This window comes from Podarcis raffonei, chromosome 8, assembly GCF_027172205.1.
Source record: "Podarcis raffonei isolate rPodRaf1 chromosome 8, rPodRaf1.pri, whole genome shotgun sequence".
In the NCBI taxonomy this organism is placed as follows: Eukaryota; Metazoa; Chordata; class Lepidosauria; order Squamata; family Lacertidae; genus Podarcis; species Podarcis raffonei.
In genome coordinates, this window is record NC_070609.1 from 60,980,569 (window position 1) to 61,005,935 (window position 25,367).

A 25,367-nucleotide genomic window follows, 5' to 3' on the forward strand; every position below is an offset into this window, starting at 1 on the left:
TCCAGGCCTTTGACCATTTTGGTTGCCCTCCTCTGGACACGTTCCAGTTTGTCAGTGTCCTTCTTGAACTGTGGTGCCCAGAACTGGACACAGTACTCCAGGTGAGGTCTGACCAGAGCAGAATACAGTGGCACTATTACTTCCCTTGATCTAGATGCTATACTCCTATTGATGCAGCCCAGAATTGCATTGGCTTTTTTAGCTGCCGTGTCACACTGTTGGCTCATGTCAAGTTTGTGGTCGACCAAGACTCCTAGATCCTTTTCACATGTACTGCTCTCAAGCCTGGTGTCACCCATCTTGTGTTTGTGCCTCTCATTTTTTTTGCCCAAGTGCAATACTTTACATTTCTCCCTGTTAAAATTCATCTTGTTTGTTTTGGCCCAGTTCTCTAATCTGTCAAGGTCGTTTTGAAGTGTGATCCGGTCCTCTGGGGTGTTAGCCACCCCTCCCAGTTTGGTGTCATCTGCAAATTTGATCAGGATGCCCTTGAGTCCATCATCCAAGTCGTTGATAAAGATGTTGAATAAGACCGGGCCCAAGACAGAACCCTGTGGCACCCCACTAGTCACTCTTCTCCAGGATGAAGAGGAACCATTGATGAGCACCCTTTGGGTTCGGTCAGTCAGCCAGTTACAAATCCACTGAGTGGTAGCATAGTCAAGACCGCATTTTACCAGCTTCTTTACAAGAATATCATGGGGCACCAGTCAAATGCCTTGCTGAAATCAAGGTAGGCTACATCCACTGCGTTCCCTTCATCTACCAGGCTTGTAATTCTGTCAAAAAACGAGATCAGGTTAGTCTGACATGACTTATTTTTCAGAAATCTATGCTGACTATTGATGATCACTGCATTCCTTTCTCGGTGCTCACAGACTGTTTGCTTAATGATCTGCTCCAGAATCTTCCCTGGTATTGATGTCAGACTGACTGGGCAGTAATTATTTGGGTCCTCTCTTTTCCCCTTTTTGAAAATAGGGACAACATTTGCCCTCCTCCAGTCTGCCGGGACTTCGCCTGTTCTCCAGGAATTCTCAAAGATGACTGCCAGTGGTTCTGAGATCACATCTGCCAGTTCTTTTAATACTCTTGGATGCAGTTCATCTGGCCCTGGAGACTTGAATACATCTAAACTAGCCAAGTATTCTTGTACTATCTCCTTAGTTATTTTGGGCTGTGTTTCCTCTGCTGAATCATTTGCTCCAAATTCTTCAGGTCGGGCATTGTTTTCTTTATCGGAGAAGACTGAGGCAAAGAAGGCATTGAGGAGTTCAGCCCTTTCTGTGTCCCCTGTTTGCATTTCACCATCTTTTCCTCTGAGTGACCCCACTGTTTCTTTGTTCTTCCATTTGCTACGAACATACCCATAAAAGCCATTTTTGTTGCTTTTAACCTCTCTAGCAAGCCTGAGTTCATTCTGTGCTTTAGCTTTTCTGACTTTGTGTCTACACGTGCTGGCTATTTGTTTGAATTCCTCTTTGGTGGTTTCCCCCCTTTTCCATTTTTTGTACACATCCTTTTTTAATCTTAACTCAGTTAAAAGTTCTTTAGATAGCCACCCTGGCTTCTTTAGGCACCATCCATGTTTCCGTCTCATTGGTATTGCCTGAAGTTGTGCTTTTACTATCTCCCTCTTAACAAACTCCCAGCCATCATGAACTCCCTTTCCTTTTAGTATTACTGTCCATGGGATCTCACCCAGCACTTCCCTAAGTTTTATGAAGTCGGCTTTCTTGAAGTCAAGAAATTGAGTCCTAGTATGCTTGGCTGCTCCTTTCCGCTGTATAGTAAACTTCAGAAGAGCATGATCACTCGCACCTAATGATCCTTCCACTTCTACCCCACTAACCAGGTCATCAACATTGGTTAGGACCAGATCTAAAATGGCTGTACCTCTTGTTGCTTCTCCCACTTTCTGGACAATGAAGTTGTCTGCAAGGCCAGTGAGGAATCTGTTTGACCTTATGCTCTTGGCTGCGTTTGACATCCAACAAATATCCGAGTAATTGAAGTCCCTCATTACTACTATCTCCCTTCCTTTTGCATGCTTGGCCATCTGTTCTAGGAAGGTATCATCTATGTCCTCCGTTTGGCTTGGGGATCTATAGTAAACTCCCACAATGAGGTCACTGTTATTCTTCTCTCCCTTAATTTTGACCCAAATGCTCTCACTTTGGCTTTGAGGTTCTAAATCTTGGATCTCTTCACAGGTATACACATCCCTGACATATAACGCCACTCCTCCTCCTTTCTTGTCTGGTCTGTTTCTCTGAAATAGATTGTATCCCTCCATTATTACATTCCAATCGTGGGACTTATCCCACCAGGTTTCAGTGATGCCTATTATGTCATATTTAGTTTGCTGTACCAAGAGCTCAAGCTTATCTTGTTTATTTCCCATGCTTTGCGCATTAGTGTACAGACATTGAAGTCCATTAATCATTCCCCCGTGTCTCTTATTTAAGGATTTTTTCCTCCCACCACTAGGTCTGCGTGCTGTTTGCTCCATTCGGTCTATGACATTTGGATGATCATCTTCATCAATTGATAGACTCCTACCTTCAGGAGCACTGTCTCTCCCTCCCCCACATTAGTCAGTTTAAAGCCCTCCTGATGAGGTTTCTGAGATTTTTTGCAAAAACATTCCTCCCAACCGTTGTGAGGTGCAGCCCATCACTTGCCAGAAGTCCATCTTCAAGAAACTGCAGTCCATGATCTAAGAATCCAAACCGTTCCTGTTTACACCATTTGCGAAGCCAGTTGTTCACTTCCACTATTTTTCCCTCTCTCCCTGGGCCACGTCGTTCAACTGGGAGGACAGATGAGATGACAATTTGTGGATTTAATTGCTTCAATTTCCTGCCCAGAGCCTCGTAATCTCTTTTGATCTTCTGGAGGCTATTGCTTGCAGTGTCATTGGTTCCCACATGAACCAAGAGGAAGGGGTATTTGTCAGTGGGTTTTATGATTCCTTGCAGTCGTTCAGTTACATCTTGGATCTTAGCCCCGGACATCCCCTTTGTTGTAGTTCAATGGGTGCCTCATGCCATGAATTACTTTGGCTAAATGCAAGAAACCCCATTAATGACACCTGACAAAATCCACTGGGCATTTCTCTTACAAAGCCTCCTTTTTGTTTATCTCAATGAGCATTGCAATTATGAGATTGAATTATGATGCCATCCTGTGCAGTTTCCTTCAGAGTAAGCGCCATTGAACAAAGTGAGGCTTACTTCCAAGTAAGCATGCATAGGAATAGCCTGCCTATTCTCATAGTATTTTAGCACCAAACTGTCTTCTGTAATCTACCTCACTAAATCCCATTTTATCAGGTGTGACATTGAATTTTTTAAAAATGGCAAAGTCTTTGGGGAATATGAAATCCATGATGCTTTACAATTCAGAATGAATGCATGAGTGCTAATGCAGGGTGTGTGTGTGTGTGTACATACAAATACTCTCTCACACACAAAGATGCATTGTGCTTATGAGAAAACAACACTTGTGGACAAAGTGCCTGAGATCTTTAAGACAAGGGAGCAACTGAATTCCTCCCTTAGTAGGGCAGCACTGATGCCTGGACTCCGGCAGACGTCACTAAGGGAAAACATCCTGGGGGAGCATTGGACCAGGTTCAGACTCAAGCTCAGCCCAAATGCTCCCAGGGGCTCTGGCATGGCCCTAACCCCTGGAAGGGGATTGGACAAAAGCTAGGTGAGTCCCTGGATTCCTTTAACGGAATATCCTTTCGCACATTGGAGGAGAGGTGTGACAACCTCTCCTCGACCACACCTTGAACCAATGCCTAACTGCCAAACCTTACAAAGTTGTGACCATTTGCTACGCGGCAGGCAAAACCCAAATGGCAACAGCCAATCAGCCAAATGGGAAAATTCCTACTAGGCCCCTGCCCTCCCAAAAGATGACCCATGACGGCATAGCAAAGTCATAATGAACCCTAAATATAGGGAAGGGTGGGCAGGTGATCCGGTGCACGAGTCGATAAAGAGGAATCTCAAAACAATGTGCAGCAGTATATAAAGGTCCCTCGGTTAATGCATGAAAACAATCCCATTGGCCAGATTCATCCCAGCAATCAAGGGACCACCAATTGGGTTGTTGTGGCTATCCAATCGCTCCCACCCACAACAACAGTGAAGTCAGTCTTGATCTCACTGCAACACGCTCTCTCTGGGAGGAGGACACAATTAATAAAAATGAAATCCTGATTGAGTGTGGCTCACTGGCACATCCTCTACTTCATCAGCTGAAGACCTGTGAGGTGACTGTAACCAACATGCTAACTGAAGTATGGGAACCCTTTAATGCCAAGTGGGCATTTTATTAGGTATGGAATAAAAAAATAATTTCAGCGAGGATTTTAATGCTAACCCACCTCATTTGCCCTTTCTGAAGCAATATTCAAATGGAAGCACAGCCATCCTTCAAAATCTGAACTTCTCCAAATTTTGTGATGCAGTTCCCCCAAACAAATAACATATACAAACATCTGTATATTAGGTGGAAAGTTGAGAGCTTCGCCCACCCCTACCATTTATTTATTCTCAAACTGGCTATTAACTTTCTGGGTAACAAAGAGCCTGATGATTTGGCTTCCATTTATGCCCTTAGCACACCTGTCCCTTGCTTAAGCTATGGTCAGGAGCAGAATATCTTCTCTTCCTATTCCACACCCCAGTTTGAAAAGAAAGTCCAGAGAAGGAGCAACATGTGTAGAAATGGGAAGCTTTTAAAAATCCTATTAAACGAGCAGATGTCTTAATGGCAGAAGCACCAGGCTGAGAAAGTCCTGGAGCATCTTTTCCTTCCATCTCTCTCCTCTAACTAGGGATGCTACCAACGTGCCATCTTTCCTTCTTAAGAGTTTCATTCCAACCCCATCTGCTGCTCCCCATTTCTTCTTCTCGTTCCAGGATATACGGATGCATTCGAAGAAACCTTCGCTGATGGCACGGCTCTTGCCTTGTGGGGGAATGCCGAAACCAAGGACTGTGGCATTGCAACCAAGCAACGCTGGATCGAGCAGGGGAAGGAGGAAAGGAAGCCAGGGGCAAAGGTTGGCTCTTTCTTTGTGATGGAGAGACGTCAAGCCACAATCAGGCTGAGCGGCCACAGATTAAAACTTGCCTAAACTACAAAGCAAATTCCTCCTTCATGGAAAAAGTGTTTCGATAAAGGGACCCTCCCGGTGACCTGTTTATTGAGCAATCATCCTTATTTTCTTACATAAAACTTATGTGTAGGTTAGTTTATATCCAGTCTTTGCTTGCAGGGTATTTAAACAGCTTCCTGTTAATCATTTGTTCATTCCATACTTTGCAATGCATTTCCCCATCCCTTTGCAAATCACACTTTAACTGCACAGACCTAAATTTTCTGTGATGTGTTCAGATCCCTCCAATGAAACAGTGACAGTATGGAGGCACCCTATGACTAGTGCTCACACACACACACACACAGAGAGAGAGAGAGAGAGAGAGAGAGAGAGAGAGTTAAGTTGTTGAGTGATTTTGCCAAGGCAGAAATTCAAAGCCGTTTTGAATGTTCCTCCTTAGGTAGAAACATCTTAGGAATGTTGAAGGCAGTTGAAAGACTTGAGATACAAAAAATTATCAAGGAGGAGGTCAGCTCATAGACCCGCAGGAAACACCCTAGGGAAGACCCCTATAAGGAACTAGCTCAGTTAGCCAATGGATTGCATTGTAATTCTTTGCAGATTAGCCCAATTGAAGTCAATTTGGTCCTAAACTGGGATGGATTAGGTTTGGGCTTCAGCTGCACTGAATTTTTTGGTAGCCTAGACTTCATTGCCCTGGAGATCTCTCCCAAATCTCTCTCTTTCGCTGAACAGAAGGTCCTCCTGTTTAATTCCCAACTTGACATTTTCCTACTTTCCCCCCTAAAGATTCTAAGAGTTCTTAGTTGCTAATATAAAGCTAAAAACAGAATCTAAGAACCTTACAGGCTTGCCAATAATCTTCTCAATATGTCCCCTACATTAGCAAACGGCAATAGATTGACTGCAGCAAGACTTGGATTCGCTTAACATAAGCTCCAAAGCTATAAAAGAATGAATACACCAATAAAAGAAATGGATTTTTGTTGGGTTTAATTTTGTTTCCTGTGCTAGGAGTATTTATTCCCTGCAACTGAGGCTCAGAGGGCACTTTCCTTTCCTTTCCTTTTTTTTAAAAAAAGCAAACCCACAACTTTAATTTCTCTGTATAAGGGATGCAACAATGCATTTAAAATGGGATAAGTCTTCCCCCATTTTTTGGTAGTCTGCTGCCCTTTAACAGAACACAAACAGAAATGGGGTTTTCTCTACTATGACATCCAAGTTATGGAACTTTAGAGAGGCTGGTTTCCCTTCTCTTTTAAATGTTAGGGAGCTGCTGTTTCCTTTTTGTTTAGCCAGACTTTTTAGTGTGGGCTACAGTTCTGTCTCCCTGTTTTTATACTAAATAAAAACTCTTGGCTTGAACGTATGAAATTAATGTTAGTAATATGAACCATTTTAATTGTGTACTATGCACTTTAATTTTTGGGAAATGTTTTGAGTTTATTATAAAATAAAGACAAAGGAGTATATTTCCCCCACGCCAACAAAATCTGTCCCAAATTGAAATGACTACCTTAAACTGGCTTTTCTTTTCCTTAAATCCACCTGCCAGATTTCCTTTAGTTACTGACTCCTTTTCTTCTTCTCCTTCCAGCAAACAAGTCCTCAGGAATCTCTCTCCCTGCCACCAAAACACAGGAGCCTGAAAAAGTGCCTCATAAGAACCTAAGAGCCTGCTGGATCAGGCCAATAGCCCATCTAATCCAGCATCCTGTCCTCACAGTGGTCAACCAGAAGCCTTTGGAAAACCCACAAGCAGGATCTGAGCACAAAAGCCCTCTCCTCCATAAATTTCTTCAGTCCTCTTCTAAAACCCTCTAGGTTGGTGGTGCTCACTGCCTCCTGTGGCAGCGAGTGCCATAGTTTAATTCTGTGCTGCATGAAAAAGTCCTTTCTTTGATGTACCTGGCATCTTCCAACATTCAGTTTCATTGGATGCTCACAAATTCTAGTGTTATGAGAGATGGAGAAAAACTACTCTCTTTCTCCATGCCATGCATCATTTCGTAAAATTCTACCATGTCGCCTCTTACTTGCTTTTTCTCTAAACTAAAAAATAAATCTATAACTTTGCAGCACTTATGGAATGGAGATGTGCAAAGCAAACAAACACAACAACAACCACCCCACACTACTCCAAATATCACTCTTAAGTCATAAGGTGATGCATTATCTATAAACCCAGACTGAACTACAAACAGTGGTACCTCGGGTTAAGAATTTAATTCGTTCTGGAAGTCTGTTCTTAACCTGAAAATGTTCTTAACCTGAAGCACCACTTTAGCCAATGGGGCCTCCCGCTGCTGCTGTGCCGCTGCCATGCGATTTCTGTTCTCATCCTGAGGTAAAATTCTTAACCCAAGGTAATACTTCTGGGTTATCAGAGTCTGTAACCTGAAGCATCTGTACCCTGAGGTACCACTGTATTAGAGCATGTTTTTGTGTGTGAAGGCTTTAATGTGTTTAGACATCCTGAAAAATCTTTAAGAGAAGGTTGAAAGGGACAGGAGGGTCAAACTGAACTTCCGGTAGACAATTCCCACCCACAAGTGAATCCATTGTCGGGGAACAACTAGGATTCCACCCCTCCTCCCACATCCGCTGAGTACATTCTAGGTAGTGCAAATGTATTCAGTTATGCAAAAGGAAGGGGGAAAAAACTCACATCCCCAACAGCCAGGAGGCCATATGATACATATCATCTTGTGATTGTGTTGTAGGGACTTTCTTTTTTAATTGGCAAACATTTCTCAAGCAACAGCTCAGATTGACTTAGAATCACATATGTGCTTAAGAACACACTTCTCCAGTCTTCCCCTCCCCTGCTTCAAGGATGATGCCGGCCGTTGAGATCCTCCCCACCGCCCGCCTTCTGTGAAACTGAAGCAAGCAATAAGCACCCCTATTCATGAAGGGGAACCTTGAAATCGGTCAGAACTTTCAGATTGCCACACAAGGGGTTATAAATTACTCTGCACTGATTCCAGTCATACCAGATTTGCAAAAGAAAAGGGGGGGGGGACCACTCTGGGGAGAATTTCGTGGAGGCAAAATCTCTTAATGCTTTTCACTGGCCTGGACGTTCATCCAAATCCAGGTGTGTTGCTGCATTCCACTGCTTCCTGCCCTGATCCCCTTTGGAATACAATAATTATGAAGTGTGAATGGAAACCATAAACTTTCCTATTTGTTTGTTGTTGTTGTTGTTGTTTTAAAAAACAACAACACCTAGCCATTTTGGCTTTGTTTTCTGTCTTCTCTCCTGAAACAAATAGTGTATATTCTCTACCTGTCTGCAGTAAGTAGCAATTTTGCAAATACTAAAAACATCAGTGCACAAACAAGTAAATTGTACATGTGGGGATCAGCAAGGATTTACCCAGCTGCAGAAACCTGTGCATATTTACCTGGTCTTGTTGTGCTTCCAAAAACCCCAGTAAATACAGTTCAGAGAGGAGGAGTCCACTCTCCAGGCTAGATGACATGCAGTTGGTTCTTATATCCTTATGAGTAGTAGTAGTAGTACAATGACAACTATTAGTAATATTTTGTACAGTCATACCTCAGGATGAATACGCTTCAGCTTAAATATTTTCGGGTTGCGCTCCGCGGCGACCTGGAAGTAACGGAGCACGTTACTTCCGGGTTTCGCCGCTCACACATGCGCAGATGCGCAGTCGTGTCTTATGTTCGCTTCAGGATGCGAATGGGGCTCCAGAACAGATCCCGTTCACATCCAGAGGTACCACTGCACTATGATGGGGACAGCTAGGATGTCCCCACTCTCCCTCATATGATTCTAAACACGTGAGGGAACTGAACACCCAAAGGGACTTAATACCTTTGTTTGGTATCGTTGGAAAAAACCCACACATTTCCATCTTGCTAGTATGAAGAATATAGGATTAGCTTCCACACACCCTTAATTTAAGCATTTATGTATATTTTCCTCAGTATTTTTCCATCTGATTTTATTATCATCCTTTCAACCTGAGTAATAAATCCCTATTCATTCTTAGAGAGCTCTGAATATTTCTCTCTCCATCTCGCTCTCAAAATAAATACCTCAGCAAAATATCAGCATTACAAAGTGGTACCGCTTTCCTTTTGAACTCTCTTTCCACACAGCATGGCTTACTGGAGACGGTGCCACTGTTGGATGACATTTTGATGTTGTATCTGTTGGCTCTTCACGTAACTGATAATGAGATGATAATGATCCTACTTACTTAGCATTTATATTTAGTGTGCTCTGGGTGCTCAAAACACCTCACATTCATCATCACAATAAGCTTTGCCAAAACTTTTATCAGGTCAGTCAATATTATATGGGTGGAGCCAACTAAATGCTCCTCAGAGTAGACCCACTGGAATTCATGGACCTAACTTTAGCCATGATTCCTCCATTGCAAGGGGTTGGACTAGATGACTCTATGGACCTCTTCCAACTCTGCAATTCTATGCTTCTAAGTTAAGAATGTCCATTAATTTTAATGGGTTTACTCAGAGTGAAAACAACAGTGGATGCAACCCAACTCCAGGTAGGGCTGGATCTGTCCCCTGACTGGTATCCTTGAGAGCTGCAGTTAGTCAGTATAATCACCTACACCAACCAATGGTCGGACATTTACTCACATCCACATCGTACATTTAAAGGATGTGGCTTCCCCAACAAATCCTGTAGTTTGATGAGGGTGTTGGGAAATGGAGCTATGTGAGAAGAAAAGTACAGTTCCCTGGATTCTTTGGGGGAAGCAATCTGCTTTAAATGTACATTTCATGTATGGTATGGATTTGACTAAAGTATACAGCAGTTTCTTGCGCCTCTAAGTGAACGTCTTGATAAGTTCTAATTCAGCTGTTTCACTCTGGAGTCTGGAGGGAAAATGGGTTTCCCCTCATATGCTTCACAGATTTTCCTCTTTGTTTACTCCATTTTTGTCTCCACCTTAAGAAGACCTTGAGAAGGCAGTGGTAGTTCAGTTTCTGGCATGCTTGGAGGAAACTGATGACTTCGAAACTAATTCCAGTCCAGTTTCAGGATGGGTAATGGCACTGAAAAGGCCTTGGGTTGCTCAGGTTGGTGACATTCATCAGGAGAGAGAGAGAGGGGTGCACTCTTGATCTCTCAGTGGCTTTCAACACTGTTGACCATGGTATCCTTGTATCAGTATCTCAGGTTGGTAGAGGTTTATTCAGCCAAAATCTGTATTGAGGGGTGCCAGTAAGCACTTGCAGCAATGCCTCTGAATATCAGTTGCTGGAAACTGGAAGAGGGGGGAGTGCTCTTGTACTCTTAGAATTGGGAGCGAATAATCTAGTCTAACTTCCTACTTGCGGGCTTCCCATAGGCCCATAATATAGATGATTACTATAACAACAGAAGAAGAAGCAGCAACAACAACAAATTATCCAACCTTCCTCCATGGTGAAATTAAGGGAATAGGGAGCCTCTGGCCCTTTGGACTACAACTCCCATCATCCTTGACCATTGGCTACACTGGCTGAGGCTGATGGGAGAAGGAGTTAAATAGCATCGGGAGAGCCACAGGTTCCCCTTCCAATGTATACAGGATTCACAAGTGACTTCCCATCCAGTAACTGAAGAAACCCAGAGCTACCATGTTTAGCAAGTTTGCTGAGTCATGCTCCTTTGGACTATTTGACTGACATATTCATGAAATAGAAGTGGAGAAGTCACTTTATGAGGATTGTCTAGAGGACAGTTGACAACAATATTGCAAATGCATCTTGTTAATGAGCAAATTTAGTGGCAAAGGAATCTTCAAAATTAAGACGTTGCATCCATGCAAAGTCCATTTTTGTTTGTTTGTTTGTTTGTTTGAAACACCAACCATGACAGTAAAACATTTAGGGTTATAAAACGTCTGCCCAGAGCAATATTCATTAACCATATTTACAAATAATTAAATCTGCTGAGCACATTAGCATGACTTAATTTTACTTCGATTGGCCATGGAATGTCTTGCTTAATTAAATATTTCCCTTTTCCATTTTCTAACAGTTTTTAAACTTATACGTTAATAAGGGCTGTAAAGAAACTTGGATTTAAAAATAATTAATGGACATGTGTGTGATTAATATTTCAAGGCTATCAAGATCAAGCATAAAACCTGGCTGTAATTTTTTTTTTTTTGCGTGACTAAATCCAAATTGAGCTAGAAATACACCACTCATACATGCATAATGATAATCTGCACTCAGCTGATAAACCAACCACAACAGTGTACATACTTCATATTTATTAGTGGTGTGCAAACCCCCACCCCTTGGAGGAATTTCATTCATGTGACTAAAACTCTTGATTTTCCAAACAAAACTTCCAAATTCACTTGCAACTGCACCATGAAATTCAGTGACAATTGTCATGATACGTTACACATTTTTTTTAAAAAAAAACCACACACACCACATCATGTACTTTAAGGGTGCAATCCTATGACCCTCTGGAAGACATCCCAGTGATGATAGGGTATATCAGATCTCCCTCTCTGATGTCAGATATCTGCTGCTGATCTTTCCCACTAGTCATGGTGGCTGTGCTCTGCCTCCAGAGTCAGAGCCCATAATGCTTCTCAAGTCCAGTTGCTGGAAACTACAGAGAGAGTACTCTTGTGCTCAAGTCCTACTTGTTGGCTCTCGACAGGCATCTACTTGGCCACTGTGAAGACAGGAGGCCGGACTAGATGGACCACTGGCCTGATCCAGCAAAGCCCATTCTTAAATTCTGATGTTCCACCTCTCTGCTGCCACAAGACAACCTGGACTCGCAAGACTACACTCGCAAAAACAAAACCTAAAAAGAAAAAAGAAATTCTGACACCTACAATTCCCTTAAAACCTTTAACAAACTAGTTTCCATGATTATTTTGAGGAACCTATGTGCTTTAAACATATGGCATGGATGTGACTTGGGAAGCAGCTTGGATCTGAAGGATCAAGCACCACCATCGCCAACCCTCATACATCTAGACCTGAGAGTTGGTCTAAATCTCTCCTGGCGATTTCTCTCCCATAGTTCAGGATGGGAAGGAAATGGTTAAAAAAGACGACGACGACACACCTACAAAATGGATGCAAAAACATTCATCCATTCTCTCTGCAGGAGCCCAACAGGACTTTGGAGAGGTGGTTGAACTTTCCTTTCCCCCCCCCCCGCCCCTCCCATTAGGGCTGCACTCTTTCTTCATCTATTCTTTTCTCCGTAGCAAAATGAATCAGATAAGACTACCTGCACTGAATTCGGAGCTGAGAAGTGAGGTTTGTTTGATTTATGTTTATATTCCACTTGAATGTTAAACAAAAAGCAAAACAACAACCCTCGAAGTGGTGAACAAAATAGGAAAACAATAAAGTTATTGGCAAAAAGTTCAAAACAGCTACTCAAAACATAATCAAAAATCAACAATTAGCTAAACACAGATTAAGATGCATGGAAATATTCTACAGCCCTAGACAGGCTTGCCTAATGAACAAACAAAATGCTTCGAGCTGGCACTGGAAAGAGAATAGCAAAGGTGGCTGCCTAATATCAAGAAGCAGGGAGTTCCAAAGAACCAGTGCTGCCACACTGAAAGATCAATTTCTTACAAGTGTGGCACCTCTAACCGTACCAGCTCCATGGATCAAAGCAGTGGAGAGGATGTGTATGGGGATAGGCGATCTCCTAGGTAAACTGGTCCCAAGTTGTTTTGGGCTTTATATACATACTAACTTTATACTTTATATAACATCCTTCTGGACCATCTAGAGGGGCTGGGAGCTGGGGGCACTGTCATACAGTGGTTCCGCTCCTTCCTCCTGGGCCATGTCCAGAAAGTGGTGTTGGGGGGGAGTGAGTGTTCAGACCCCTGGGCTCTCACTTGAGGGGTGCCTCACAGTTCTGTCCTCTCCCCCATGCTTTTTAATATCTATATGAAGCTGCTGGGAGAGATCATCAGGGGGTTTGGGTTGGGTGGTCATCAGTATGCAGATGACACCCAGCTCTACCTCTCTTTTAAATCAGAACCAGTGAAGGCGGTGAATGTCCTGTGTGAGTGTCTGGAGGGAGTTGGAGGACGGATGGTGACTAACAGATTGAGGTTGAATCCTGACAAGACAGAAGTACTGTTTTTGGGGGGGACAGGGGGCAGGTGGGTGTGGGGGACTCCCTGGTCCTGAATGGGGTAACTGTGCCCCTGAAGGACCAGGTGCACAGCCTGGGAGTCATTTTGGACTCACAGCTGTCCATGGAGGCGCAGGTTAATTCTGTGTCCAGGGCAGCTGTCTACCAGCTCCACCTGGTACACAGGCTGAGACCCTACCTACTTGCGGACTGTCTCACCAGAGTGGTGCATGCTCTAGTTATCTCCCGTTTGGACTACTGCAATGCACTCTACGTGGGGCTACCTTTGAAAGTGACCCGGAAACTGCAATTAATCCAGAATGTGGCAGCTAGACTGGTGACTGGGAGCAGCCGCCGGGACCACATAACACCATTCCTGAGAGATCTGCATTGGCTCCCAGTACTTTTCCAAGCACAATCCAAAGCGTTGGTGCTGAACTTTAAAGCCCTATACGGCCTTGGTCCTGTATATCTGAAGGAGCGTCTCCACCCCCATCATCCAGCCCGGACACTGAGATCCAGCACCAAGGGCCTTCTGGCGGTTCCCTCGTTGTGAGAAGTGAGGTTGCAGGGAACCAGACAGAGGGACTTCTCGGTAGTGGCACCCGCCCTGTGGAACGCCCTACCTTCAGATGTAATGGAAATAAGCAGCTATCTATTTTTAAAAGACATCTGAAGGCAGCCCTGTTTAGGGAAGTTTTTAATATTTAATGTTATATTGTTTTTAACACTCGATTGGGAGCCGCCCAGAGTGGCTGGGGAAACTCAGCCAGATGGGTGGGGTATAAATAATAAATTATTATTATTATTATTATTATTATTATTATTATTATTATTATTTATAGCAACACCTTGAACTTGGCTCAGAAGCAGATAGGCAACCAGTACAGGTCTCTGAGCAGAGGTGATATACGATCACGAGGTCTCACAGCTCCGGATCGAGCGCAAGGGAAGCACCTCATGGAGTGCCTTGTAGCTTTGAAATGGCCCCTTCCCGGCACACAGCTCATTCTCTTTGGAGCACCGCAGTACTAGCTCACCGTGCCATGATGGTACCTATGCAGCAAATGCAAAAGAGATTCATGGTTCTGATTAAAATTGCATTGCTTTCGAAGACGGGAGAGCCATTTTCTCCCAGAGACGACCATGTTGGCTAAGTAGTTACATGAGGAACGGAGGGTGTTAGTCTCGTGCCTTGCTTGTAAAACAAGAGATCACCTTGGGCAGCCATTCTTTGTTTTCTGTCATTACAAACAACTCAGGGGCAATCAGCAGCTACACTGACAACCTCATTCCTCCACCATCTGCTGGCTGTCAATCAAGCAGCCATCCTGAGGCCATTGATAGAGCTGCCAGATTGATTGAGCCTCGGCTGTCAGGGAATGCTTTGTGATTTCTTATACCAAATCGCTCCTCTGTATCTACAGGAATAGGCTCTTACTTCTGATTTACATAATGTCCCACGTTATCGAGGAGTGGCGGGGCCTGGGGTGGGGGCGGGGAGGACGCCTCACACAGGCTGCTGCTTCTAGGCAACATGGGGCCTCAACGCCACCTTTGTTCATTTGGTTTCAAAAATGCACAGCGAAACAATACCGGCCTTGCTGCCGGAGCACATAACGGTTGAGAAGCAAGAAAGCTGAAACAATTTAGCAAAAGCATCAGATCATGTTGGGAAGCTTGGATCATGTAGCTAAGGCCTCCTTTGCTTAATGCAGTTTCTCATTCCCCACCACAATACTGAAGCATCCATCCCAATCCCTATGACTCCAGGGATGCCTTTGCTTGCAGTAGCATCCACCCCAAACATCCTTTCCCATCAGTGGCCAACCAGATGCCTCAATGGGAAATCCGCAAATAGGAATCAAGCACAAGAGCAATGCTTTGCCCTACTGTGGCTTCTGGCAGCTGAGATTCTGAAGCATCACTGCCTCCAACCATGGAGGCAGAGCGTAGCTGTCTTGGATAGGAGCCATTGGTCTCCATCTCCTCCATGGATTTGCCCAGTCCTCTCTGGAAGCCATCTAGGAGCCACTGCCTCCTGCGAGAGTGAGTTCCAAAGTTTAATGATGCACTTATTTGCCCCAAATCCAGAACAGAAATGAATGGAGTAGAATAACATGATTTACATAATGAATAGGTCGCTAAATTGGAAAGCGAGGTTGGAAAGCGAGACAAATAAACAGGGTTGTTTTTGTATCAGAAGAGGGCGAATTGAAGTAAAATGAAAACAGCGTCGTAGGCAGCAAAGACATTGCAGAACAGAAAACAACGTATTCTTACACTCCTGAGCCAAATGATTCATCCCTGTCTTCATCTGAGAACATAGGACCTAATGCACCACAACTGGTGACTGCCCAACCTTAGGGTTGCCATATTTCAAAAAGTAAAAACCAGGACACCCCAAAAGTTGTGGATTTGTTTTTTGTTTTTTTAAGGAAATCACTGAAATTTTTCACATGCAGACATGGCCTTCCTGAGCAGCTTTTTCTTAGAGTGAGCTGGATTTATCATTAGGAACGAGACCTTGGGGTTGTGATGGAGAGCTCTGTGAAGACGTCAACCCAGCATGCAGCAGATAAGAAAAAATGTGACTGCCATTAGGGAAGGGATTGAAACTTGGGTCCTGCTTGTAGCATCTGGTTGGACAATGCATGAAGAGGATTCTGGACTAGATGGGCCATTGGGTTCTTAGTCTTTACAATTAGCCTGCCCCTGCCTCTCTGTCATTTTAAGCCTGTTGTTTCTTGACTTCTATTCTGTGGCCAAAGCAGCAAATGGCCCCCTATTCAGTATGTAAGGCTATCTGTCAAACTCTCTGACTCTTAGTACCTCTCCCTAGATATCTCCATGGGCTTGCATGTTTGTGTGACAGGCTTTGACATATGGAGCAGTGCGTGTGTCCCCTACCCGAAATATTTTTTCCCAACAGCATGCTTCTTTGCAGAGGAACCCAACCTCTTTATTTGGAATAATCTGCGAGGCCTATAGGTGAACAGAGTAATGTTCAATCTCCATGCGTCAGGTTCAAGTCCTTTTTTCCCTTCTTCTTATGAACATTCAAAGCCATCCATTGAGAATCAGCTCATTTAAACTCATAATCCCTCAGGAAAGAAGCAAGTGCATTAAAGACAGTGCATCCATCAAGCGCACCATCCAGTCCCCTCCAGCCTCCTCTTTTGGAGAGCCAAGATTTATGGGATTCTTGCCACTTAATCCCTTACTACGTAAACCTGGAATTTCAGGCAACAACAAGTGCAGCGCTGGTTCGGATACCTTGTACAGAGGTTGAAATTCCACTTGCCCATGGATTTATCACTGGATAAGTTCGGGCAAGTCACATTCTTTTTCTGTCCGACGCTCAGTTCAGATATAACCTACTGGATCTCCTATGATAATTCATTTCACTTACTACATTTTATATATTACGTTTGCCCCCAAGGAGAATGAACACTAGGTTGTGTGTGCGTGTGGTTCTTTTCTCCCCATTTTATCTTCCCAACAACCCTGTGAGGTAGGCTAGGCTGAGAGAGAGTGATTGGCTCCCAAGCTCACCCAGTGAGTTTCATGGTTGATGTGGACCCTGGTCTTCCAGCTCATGGTGAAAAACTCTCATTGTTGCACCACACTGGAACCAATAGCCTCCTAACCTTGGTTAGGAGGTTGTGAGTGCGCCACAAAAGGCCGACATGCTCTCATAAGAAGAGTCTTCTGGATCCAGTCAATAGCCCATCTAATCTAGCATCCTGTTCTCACAGTGGCCAACTAGTTGCCTGGAGGAAACCCTCAAGCAGGATCTGAGCATAAGAACCCTCTCCCCTCATGTAGTTTCCAGCAACTGGTATTCAGAAGCACAGCTAGCCACCATGGATCATAGCCATTGATAGCCCTCTCCTACATAAATTTGTCTAATCCTCTTCTAAGTTGGTGACCATCACTGCTATTTACCTATCCTCTACAGTGGTACCTCGGGTTACAAATGCTTCAGGTTACAGACGCTTCAGGTTACAGACTCCGCTAACCCAGAAATAGTACCTCAGGTTAAGAACTTTGCTTCAGGATGAAAACAGAAATCGTGTGGCGGCAGCGCAGCGGCAGCAGGAGGCCCCATTAGCTAAAGTGGTACCTCAGGTTAAGAACGGACCTCTGGAACAAATTAAGTGTTTAACCTGAGGTACCGCTGTACTGTCTTCTGAGCAAAGCATCCCTCCTGTTCCATCAAACAACAATGCTTTAACAACAATGTCACATTATTAACTGTGATGCAGCATCACGGTTAACTATGGTTTGAAGAGAGGCTTTCCAGGACTAGTGCTGGTATCTATCTGTAGCTATATTTCTCATTTAAAAATAAAATAAAATAAAAGAATTGTAGATATATTCTTCTTTTCCCTGCTAGGGTCTAACACTGCTAGGATTAAGTGCTGCATTTTGAAAAACCTAGCATTGTTTGTTCAGAAAGTATTGAGAGGAGGGAAGCACTGTAAAAAAAATAAAAATAAAAATAAAATAAAAAGCACGTACACACACCTTACGCTTAACTTTATTAGCAGGCATAGAGGCAGCTGCATAAAGCTTTCGTTCTAGCAATCTGAATTCTTCCTGAATAATTCAAAAGTGCCAAACAGAAGACTTGTTGCTTGGATGTGCTAATGAAAATATCAAGGGAATTAATTAACAGTCAATTATATCAATTTTAGATTTGGACATTGATTGTGACGCTAAAAGCAAAATCTACATTCTGCACTACTGCGAGGGCCACCCCCCCCATCTCTCTCTCTCTCTCTCCCTTTTCCCCTGTTACTTTCTACCACTTGGTTTAATCATTTCAGTCGAAAGTGTGAAGAAAATATAAGTTAAGATTGTTCCCCATTTTCTCTCTCCATCTCAATGTGCTCAAGATAAATAAGCATAAAGGCACAGCGGAGAATGCATATTTTTAAAAGCTATGTTATGCAGATTTTGCTAGATTTTTATCTTTGAGGTAATCTGTTTTGGGAAAAGGGAAATGTGAATCTCTGGCTGACAAATTATTAGAAAAGTAAAAAAAAAAGCAAGAAAACTAAGCTGCATATTATATGGACTTCTCCTCATTTATCTTCTAAAACTTCCTTCTAAACAGGCAGATTCATGGTTTTTGTTTTTTGTTTTTTAAAAAAATACTAATCGGCTATAGCAATTATTTCCTAAACAGGACTTTGGGTTTTTTCCCCTAGAGTTGCATGTGGAATGAGGGAGTCTTTTCTTCTTCTTCTTACTTTAGATTCAGATATATAAGAAATATGAATATTTTCAGATCTTTGATATTAGGGCAAGGCATTTCATTGAAATCAGTTTTTGCATGATTTGGCACGAGTTGTCTAGACTGGTTTATGAAAAATGACAGCTAGTAGGAAAGTAATTAAAAATGTATTTTGCTGAAAGCAAAAGTATTTTTGGAATCAATAACAACCATCTTTAATTTGCCAACCAGTTCCACAATTATTTTATATTAACTGGAGGATTTAATGTTTGTGTGTGCGTGTATGTGTGCGTTTTAAATGTGTACAGCGTTAGCTGTGCAGCAACCACTTCACATGGCAATATGTTCTTTAGCAACACAATGGTGGAAGCTGAGGGGAGCAGAGAAACTGAATGACATACCCTTTCATAATTTTGCTAACTGATGTGGTTCCAGAATGATGTCAACTGAAAGTTTCTAATCTATTGGAAAAGGCTATGGGGGCCAGGCTAAAAAACACAGAGAGAGACATTTGTACAGTGTTTTGAGATTGGCATCCTGAACTTCAGGCCTACCTTGTGTGGCAAGTCTGTTATGTCAAGTCCTCACTCCAGGGTCAATCCACATGTCCAAAGTCCAAACCAAAACACAGTCCCACAGAGATCCTGGAGCACTGAAGCTGAGGCCCAGCAACATGGACGCTTCAACAGAGACAGCACCTCAGCTCTGCAGGCCTTCTGTGCTTTTGCATGCTGATTGCAGCACCTGGACTTGATGAGGCAGGTGACCCTCACCTGTTCCAAGCCTCCTCCAGCTGAGGATAATATCTTGCTATTCCTTTGGAGCTTTTCTGTTCTTTTGTCCTTCCAGATTGCATACCCTCCAACATTTCTCTGAGGAAAATAGGGACATCCCATTCCATAATGATAATTTTACTATTTATACCCCTCACATCTCACTGGGTTGCCCCAGCCACTCTGGGCAGCTTCCAACATATATAAGCACATAATAGAACATGAAACATTGAAAAAACTTGCCTATATAGGATCTGGTCGTCTTTAGCATATGCGCCACTAGGGTGCAAAGATTCACCCAGGGCCCCCAAATTTAGTTTAAAAGGTAAAGGGACCCCTGACCGTTAGGTCCAGTCGTGTCCGACTCTGGGGTTGCGGCGCTCATCTTGCTTTATTAGCCAAGGGAGCCGGCGTACAGCAGTGCACAGAAATGCCATTTACCTTCCCGCTGGAGCGGTACCTATTTATCTACTTGCACTTTGATGTGCTTTCGAACTGCTAGGTTGGCAGGAGCAGGGACCGAGCAACGGGAGCTCACCCCATGGCGGGGATTCGAACCTCCGACCTTCTGATCGGCAAGTCCTAGGCTCTGTGGTTTAACCCACAGCGCCACCTGCATCCCAAAAATTTAGTTTAGCCACACCCAAATTTTTAAGGGGGGGGGCAACTCAAAGTTGTTGACCTTTTTGGGGGGAGGAAAATCGCTCACCTGTAACGATGATGCAGCAGAAATGCCTCGGCAGGAATATTTGACACTACAGAGTAAAAGAGCTATGGAGGAGAGGGGCGGGGACTTTTGCTCCATTGCTTTTCACTGCCACCAATCAAGAGTGACCGTAATACAGTAGGTATACATTTGGAGCCCCCCAGAATACATTTGGTGCACCCCGGGATTCAGCACCCCCATGTAAAGATGGCCCTGTACAGGATGGTCTTCAGACGCCTCAGGCGTCGGATAACTCCGCACCCTTCAACATTTCTCCAATGAAAAAAGGGACATCCTAAGGAAAAGTGGGACATTCTAGGATCAAATCAGAAACTGTGAAGGCTTCTCTAAATCAGGGACATCCCTGGAAAATAGGGACATTTGGAGGGTCTGAGACTGCAACATTTTATGGTTTAACTTTTTAATTATTTGTTTTTTTACTTTTTGTTATATTTGCATTCTTTTTTAAACACACAGGGATGTTTTTGAGAAACAACAAACCACAAATCTCCAGCAGCTGCGTAGGAGAAAGTTTAACATGATGGTCTCTTAATCCCAGGGTCGTGGGTTCGAACCCCACATTGGGTGAAAGATTCCTTCATTGCAGGGGGTTGGACTAGATGACCCTTGTCATCCCTTCCAACCTTACAATTCTACGATTCCATGGCTATGGTGTTTTAAGACAGGACATTTCATCAGCCATTGTCCAAGGTCCTTCTGAGCATTGCCTGATGGGAAACTCCTGGGAATGGGGATGACAGTCACACACACTAGGACTGTGTACACACACCCAATCTGATCTGGGACCCAATCTGGCAGTTCAGATTGGCTTTGATTCAATCCAGGATGGCTCATAGCTGGCCCTACCAGATCCAGGCCCTAACTCAATTTGGGGGCCAGTCCTAATATGTAATTATTTATACATGAAGTCAGGAGCAGGGAGGTGGAAGGACATGCTGCATTTAGTCCTGCTGGGCCCTGGCCAAGCTTATCCTGCAAAAGTTCAGGGTTTAATCCAGGGCTATCTCAAGTTGATCTGGCAGAAGGCTGGGCCATTCTGAATCAGGGCAATTTTGTTTTGGATACAGGGTTTGGGCAGACCAGCTGGACAGCCCCGCCACACATGCTTCCCAGTCGCTAGTTGTCTATGGATGTAGGATCTTCAGTAGCAACAGCTCAGACTGTATAAGAAGAATGCCATTATTGGATGCTCCCCATGTAAACAAACAAGTGAACAAACTTGCAAGGAGGCCATTCATATTTCAAACACTGGAAGATCCAGGCCAGAGAAAATAAAGTACTTCCTATGGTTAAACTATGGAACTCACTCCCTTAGGTGGTCAGGACGGCTACCAAACTGTTGTTGTTATTTAGTCGTTTAGTCGTGTCCGACTCTTCGTAACCCCATAGTCCAGAGCATGCCAGGCACTCCTGTCTTCCACTGCCTCCCGCAGTTTGGTCAAATTCATATTGGTAGCTTCGAGAACACTCTCCAACCAGCTCATTCTCTGTTGTCCCCTTGTGCTCTCAATCTTTCCCAACATCAGGGTCTTTCCCAGGGAATCTTCTCTTCTCATGAAGTGGCCAAAGTATTGGAGCCTCAGCTTTGGGATCTGTCCTTCCAGTGAGCACTCAGGGCTTATTTCCTTATGCATGGATAGGCTTGATCTTCTTGCAGTCCATGGGACTCTCAAGAGTCTCCTCCAGCACCATAATTCTGAAGCATCAATTCTTCAGCGATTAGCCTTCTTTATGGTCCAGCTCTCACTTCCATACATCACTACTTGGAAAACCATAGCTTTAACTATACGGACCTTTGTCGACAAGGTGATGTCTCTGCTTTTTAAGATGCTGTCTAGGTTTGTCATCGATTTTCTCCCAAGAAGCAGGCATCTTTTAATTTCGTGGCTGCTGTCACCATCTGCAGTGATCATGGAGCCCAAGAAGGTAAAATCTCTCACTGCCTCCATTTCTTTCCCTTCTATTTGCCAGGAGGTGATGGGACCAGTGGCCATGATCTTAGTTTTTTTTATGTTGAGCTTCAGACAATATTATGTGCTCTCCTCTTTCACCCTCATTAAGAGGTTCTTTAATTCTTCCTCACTTTCTGCCATCAAGGTTGTGTCATCCGCATATCTGAGGTTGTTGATATTTCTTCCGGCAATCTTAATTCCAGCTTGGGACTCATCCACCTTACTTTTACCTTTATCTGTTTAGAAGCCACAGTGTGATTAGGAATCCTGCATTATCAAGATTGTCAAAGGATAGTTCAGATCCTCCCACTTTAAAAGACGATTAGACAAATTCATGGAGGAGGAGACTATCAGTGGTTGCTAGCCATGATGGCTCTGCTTTGCCTCCACTGTTGGAGGCAGCAATGCTTCGGAATAGCCATTGCTGGGAATCACAAGTGGGGAGCCCTGTTTAGGGAAGCTTTTAATATTTGATGCATTACTGTATTTTAATATTTTGTTGGAAGCCACCCAGAGTGGCTGGGGAAGCCCAGCCAGATGGGCGGGGTATAAATAATAAATTATTATTATTATTATTATTGTACTCAGGTCCTGCTTGCAGGCTTGTCAGAAGCATGTGGCTGGATACTATGAGAGCAGGATGCTGGATGGGATAGGCCATTGGCCTGATCCAGGAGGCTCTTCTTATGTTCTTAATGTAGAGGGGCCTGCAGAAATGTTCTCCCACTGTCTGAACATGCCACCTGCAGTCACAAGTGGTGAAGCCTATCCCCACCTTGGGACTCTACAGCCCCTCTCCATGTTGTGCACACTGAGTAGCTTTTTAAAGGTTAACTTCAAAAAGTAATGCAATGGTATATTCCCTTCACCCCATAGGAAAGCTGCTTCTGAATTTCCAATCAATGCTCTTCATTGGAATAGCTATTTGATACCAGAGTGACAGTATGATAAATAAAACACTCGGGTGGAAACAGTGAGGTACGGTGAGAGCGACAGACACAGATCAATGACTGCCCTGCTATGGCTTCAACCTGGCTTCATTGTTATTAATCCTTTAATTTAATCTCCACTTTCAAAATAAATGGCAGCACATTACTGATGTCTTTCGGATTTGATTTCTTAGCCTTTAAAACACTGAATCAGAAATCCTACCCAAGAGTGATAGATTTTTACACTAGCAAAATGAACACATCGAAATGGATTGCTGGGCGTTTCATCCTCCATTAAGCTGAAGCCGCTTAAAAAAAGAGCAGCTGAAAAGTTGTGGGATTCATGTCAGTCCACTCTCTCCTTCTGCCTGTGGCAGGCAGTGGAAGGGAACGCAGAGGAACATGGCTCCAGAACTTTCCTTCAGGGTAGGAGTGATGACGTCATCTGTCTGAGCACCAGGGCAGTTGATGGCCTCTCCTTTCTCTGGCAACTGAATGAAGTGATAACGAGGCTTTCAAGTTTTTTCTATCGTTTGTGGAGGAAATCAGAAAATGAAGCTGCCAGCTGATCCCTCCTCCTTCCACTTTATATACAGCTTAATTGCAATTGCCTCTAAGCAGTATACGTACAAGAAACACAAGAACAATAAAAGGTAAAGATGGGTTAAAACTGTAAAATCAAACTAAAAATTCAGACTTCTGGAATAAAAAGTTTTCAGTAGGCACTGGAAAGTCAACACAGATGGAAGCTGTCTAGCCTTAGCAGGAAGGGAGTTCCATATAACTGAGCCCAAAATGCTGAATACACAGCTCCTGATGGATTGCATCTGAGCCACGGGAGACTTCTACATAATAGGCTAGTTTCAACACATGCTCACACAGACCTCTCTGTCCTCCATCCATGCAAACAAGATGCAATATTAGAGTTGAAGACATATTCCAGGTAGGCAAAAATGTTCAGTGTGAAGGAGGGCCAGGTTTTTTCGTAAGCTGCTTTGAGGTTGTTGTTTTTATGCTCCAGTGGTGTATAAATTTCACAAAATGAATGAATGAATAAATGAAGGGTGTGGCCCTGTCTGTAGTTCTGAGGACCAGACAGAGAGGCCTTGAGGGCTGCATTTGGATCCCTGGCCCAACCCCTGTTTCAAATGCAACATGTGGGATCCTCAAGGCACCATGTCACACATTGATGGAGCTGTGTTTGAAATGTTGCTAGCTTTCATTTACCTAGTGTCATCTTTAACCAAAGGAACAAGCACCTTCTTGGTTGTTGCTTAAAAAAATAAAAAAAAAGCAGTGCAGGAAAGGCTATTGCCGAAGACATGAATTCTACAGATGAAGGACACCTTTAGCCAGAGGGGCAATTAAATTTTAGACTCTGGACTTAATCACTTTATCCCCATTACTCCATTGAGATGACCTTGTGGATGACTTCATAATGTGGTGATCTGGGAGCCTTGCTGCATTTCAGGGTCTCATTAGAAACATAGGATGCCGCTTTATACAGAGCTAGTCTATTGGTCCATCTAAGTCAGTATTGTCTACACTGACTGGCAGCAGCTCTCCAGACTTTCAGACAGGGATTCTTTCCCAGCCACACCTGGAGATGCAAAAGATTGAACCCTACATGCAAAGCAGATGTTCTACCAGTGGCTCCCTGGGCTTCTGTCCCAAATCTTGTCCTGAAACTGTCACTGCCTTCACCAATGTGTTAAACACTGGGCAGTGACCCTTACTGTGAGTTTGTGAAATGTTTTCCTTTGTGCAATGTTGGAGGGAATTCACCACCACCACCCCATCAGAGGAAACACATCCCCATGGCCACTGCCAGCTCACCTTGCATTTATCCAAACCATTCTTCGCCCCATCCTTTCCATTTTGGGGGATGCGCTTCAAATGCAATATCACAGTTCCAGTTTGTCTGACAACCTGAGTCTTCTGCATTGGGGGGTGGGGAGAGGACTTTGTTTCTTAAGAAGAACCATAAACCTTGGAAATAAAATAAAATAAAAAAGCGGGACAGGATCTCACAACGAGACGCAAGCTGGGTGATGCCGAATGTCTCTTTTACCACCTGCTATCATCTCTTGCAACTTTACACCCCTATAATAACTAGGACTTGGATACCCAGGAAGGCCTTAACACCTGCAGTTAACGTTCACTTTGACGGGGAAGGCAGAGGCCGGGAAATAAGCTTGGAACTGTGTATCCAGGTGGAAGAAATGTATGTTGACAATCCCAGCCTTCCAGCCACCCTCACCTTCTTTTGTGCTTTCCTCCCCGTCCTCCTGGCTCCTCCCACCCATGGCTTTATTTTGAGTCGCTAATGAGGGCGTAATCCATTCTACCTTCCTCGACAGATCTCCATTTTGGGCCCGATGACCCTGATCCTTCTCCCACTCTGTCTTCCTACCTCCTTCCAATTGTTTCATCAGCTGCCTGACTTGTCAGCTCACACCTGACAAGTGACAAG